A 4,071-nucleotide genomic window follows, 5' to 3' on the forward strand; every position below is an offset into this window, starting at 1 on the left:
AGGATTTCTAGAGGCTGGAGGATCCTCCTCTCAGATACCCTCCAGAACTGGGCCTGGGATGTGGCTGCAGCAGAGGCCACCTGCCCCATCTCTCCAGCCAAGAAGGGGAGGACTCCTTCTCAGGCTCCCTGAATCTCCTTTTTGCAATGGACAGGAAGGGCAGGAGGGCAGGATCCTTGGATGATCTATCCCTTGAATGTTGAAGTGTGATGGAGCCAAGACTCTGGCATCATTGTAGGCTCAGGGCTGGTGGATGCCCCACACAAGGAAGAGCCAAAAAAGAACTGAAATGATTCCTGATGACAAACCCAGCCTAGAAATTTAGGGTCTTGCCCAGGAAGTAGAGGCGTGAGAGAAGGTACTAGGGATTTGGGGTTAAAGGGCATCATGTCACTGCCTGGCTCCCCATCCCCACAGGTGGTGCGGACCCCTCCATAATTCATCGCTGCCTCCAGCTTCCTTTCTCAGAGGCCTGAGGATTGATCCAAGGGCCCCGAGGGCAATGAAACAGCCCCCTCAGAGTTGGTGTCTATCCTGAATCAAAGTTGGGATTCATAGAATCATATTGATTCTGAGAACATATTTCCCTTTCAGAATCCTATGCCTATTTTCCTGGCTCAGAATGGGATTTTTTTTTCAGCCTAAACAAGGCATATTTCACATATAATATACTAACCGTATTGAAATTGTACATTTTGATATACTTTGACATACAGACACAAACAACATGAAGCTAGGTGATGGGACTTTTCTTCTACATGGCAAATTTCACACCAGCAGCTGTGCTACTTGAGGCAGATGCAAATCTAGGAATACATAAACTACTCACACAGAGACCCTCACACAAGCATATGTCTGCTCAGAATCATGTTTCTCAGTTCACAAAGACACGCCCAGTCTCCACGCACACAAACTCACTACCTGAATGCCACGCGGCTGCTTGTAAACACATGAACATGGTTTACCCCTGGACAATCCACCTTTTCACTATGTCTGTGATCCTCATTTCATTGGAAACCCAAAGTCAGAAGGACTCTCCTGACTCAGGACAGCAAGTGATTGATTCCAGGATGACCATTCGCATCTCATTCAAAGGCCACAGGGAGCTGCTACAGGAAAGAAAACAGCATCAGGGCCAGACCATCATGTACACTGATTGCACTGCTCTTTAGTTCTCTTGGTGACTTTCAATAGGGAACACAGTGGCTGAGTCAAAGGCCCCAAAAGCAAATGAACAGGATGCATGTCAGAAGGAGTTCTTCCTGGGGAATGTGTCTCTTGGGTCCACTTAGGGTGGCGACTACAGAATTCACACCCAGGCAGGGAAAATTGCTGTTGAGGAAAAGGATCCTACCCCACCGTTTATAGGCAGGGTTGGGATTGCCAGTGTGAATGTCTTCTTGACCCAGGTAGCAGTTGGCAAGACACAACCACTCACCTGTCTCCCCAGCAGGGAGATTAAAGGTATCATCTGACATGTACATTGTCATATTTACAACTGAATTGTTTGGGAATGTCACTAAGAAAGCAACTTGTGTTCCTCACGCAAAGACTGACAAGCTCAGCCCATCTGGTGGAATACTGTGGGCAGAGGAGAAACCTCGGTATGTCCTCCTTCCTAGAAGGACACAGAACAGATGTCAGTACATTGGTGGTGCTGCTAAGAAGAACTCAGGGACTGGTGTGTGATATGTCCGTGGGCCAGAGCACATAGAGGCTTTTGGTCACCTGCATGGACTGAATGCTACTGCTGGCCACCCTCAACAACAGTCCTTAAGGTGTGCAGTGTGAGGGGTGTTTTTGAGAAGGTAGACATTGGCCATTCTACTGGGTCAGTGGGACATATCTCCCGGGGATCTCTCTCTCTCCCTCTGTTTCATTATCTCTCTCACAATCTATGTGTCTCTTTCTCTGTGTGTGTGTCTCTGTCGCTGTCTATGACTCTCTCAAACTAACATACAGATACACTCACAATTACCCTACACAGATATACACAAAACAACCCCAAGACTCATGCACACACAGGCACTTTGCACATGAGGAATGCATTTTCATCCTCATATGGTAGAAATATGGACACAGTTTTTCACCTGGGAAATCTGTCTTTCCCCACACCCTCAAGCTTCAGTCCTACTAGGAACCTGGAAGCAGGGTAGCTCTCTGGACTGAAGACAGCAAGAACGCCCCGCCTCCCTTACCATCTACAGTTATCTGAAGCAAGAGACTGATTCCACAGTATGTACCGTTCTCACTACCACCGAGAGTCTCCTGAATGTACAGAAAAGAAAACACCATCAGGGTGAGATCATGCGGTACCCTGTTTGCACCGCTCTTTAGTTCTCCTGGGGACTTGAGGAAACAAGATGGGACACAGTGATTGCGTCACAGGCCACAAAGCAAATGAATAGGATGCCTGTCAGAAATGTTCTTCCTGGGTATTTGTCTCTCAAGTTCAGTTAGGATGGCAACTAAAAAATTCTTCACCAGAGCAGGGAAAATTGCTGCTGAGGAAAAGGATCCTACACCACCTTTATTAGGCAGGTTCGCCACTGCCAGTGTGAATGTCCTCCTGACCCAGGTAGCAGTTGGCAAGACACAGCCACTCACCCGTCTCCCAGCAGGGAGATTAACGGTATCATCTAACAGGTACATTGTCATATTTACAACCAAATGGTTTTGGAAAGACACTTAGAAAGCAACATGTGTTCCTCAGGCAAAGACTAACAACCTCACATTAGAACTACATCCATGTAGCTTTTCCGAGCTACAATTCTGTGCGTGCAGTTATCTACATATAGAGCATGTTGTTGCTCTACTCATGTAGTTCACCACCGATTTTTCTCTGTGTATTACTAACAATGTGTGGACTTGGTTGTCTATCATTCAGTAACTCAATTCATTCCCCGAGGGTCTGTCTTTCACAGCAGACTGAAAGCCTGGGTATTTACTGGGTAATCGAGAAAAAAGAGGATTATATTATCCTAGTATCACCATGCTTACCTCTGGAGTGCCGAAGGAGTTGGGTGGCAGCATATAACTGATATTTGTACACAATGTGATTCTGGATAGCACCCAAAGTATAAAAGGAAACGTGTGTTTGGGGGCCATGAATGGAAACTCATATTCTTAGGGTCTCTTTTGGATAACTCTTTACATGAATGAAGGAACACATCCCCCAAAATACTGAACTCAATACTCCTTACGGTATAAAGAGCATAGGGAAGGCATGTTAAAAACAATGATAGATATCTTTCGTATCAACCACTCTGGATTCACTCTACATTTCTGTAATGACTAATTGGAATATATACTTTGGGAGTTTTGAAAAATCTTACATTAAAATAGACACTGCTGTATGTTTTCCCCTAGGAACACCCAGTGGTGACAAGAAATGGGTGCAGGATTAGTTCATTTTTCTAAATGGAGAAAAAAGTCAAGGCAGCTATCTTGATAGAATAACCAACAACAGAAATCGAGAAATAAAACAAAACTATAAAACACATTCATCACTCTATGACCGGATGGAGGGAGGAGGTTTTAAACGATGAAAAAACATTCTCAGCAAGAGTTAACTAGCCAGTTAGTAGCAGACAGCATTAAGAAGAGCTGTACGAACATACCCCTAGAGCAACAATTCAGATTGCCCATCTTCAAAGACGCTAAGCACAGATCTGAGAACTCACTCGCTCACTACCAGATCTGAACTGTTCAGCTCAGAGACTGGCCGCTGGAGAAAAAAGACATCATTACATCATTGCATCGCCATGGCAACGTGTCATCACAGAGCTTTCAGGATGAATGCAGCAGCACACGCCCAACTTCTGCTGTGTGGACAGGTGTGTGTCTCCACGGACAAGGACACCATTTGAGATTAAATGCTTTTGTTTCAAAAGCTGAACCCTGGTCTCACACATTGCCATTCTCTGTTTTCAAAGTAGATTACATGAAGGCACATGACCTCCCCCTCCACCACCAATTATAATCACTAGTCAAAATTTCAGGGTGAAGAGGGAAAAAAAAAATACAGTCGGAGAATGAAGAGAGGGCTCATTTCTGATTCAAAACACAATC

General features: G+C 45.1%; 1 long non-coding RNA gene across 1 annotated transcript in view; it reads left to right on the forward strand.

The window, feature by feature from the left end:
• The window catches only part of LOC115278484, an 11,199-nt gene that overhangs the window by 162 nt on the left and 6,966 nt on the right, over positions 1-4,071 (forward strand). The window lies entirely within an intron of this gene.

Source organism: Suricata suricatta, chromosome 14, assembly GCF_006229205.1.
Source record: "Suricata suricatta isolate VVHF042 chromosome 14, meerkat_22Aug2017_6uvM2_HiC, whole genome shotgun sequence".
Classification (NCBI taxonomy): domain Eukaryota; kingdom Metazoa; phylum Chordata; class Mammalia; order Carnivora; family Herpestidae; genus Suricata; species Suricata suricatta.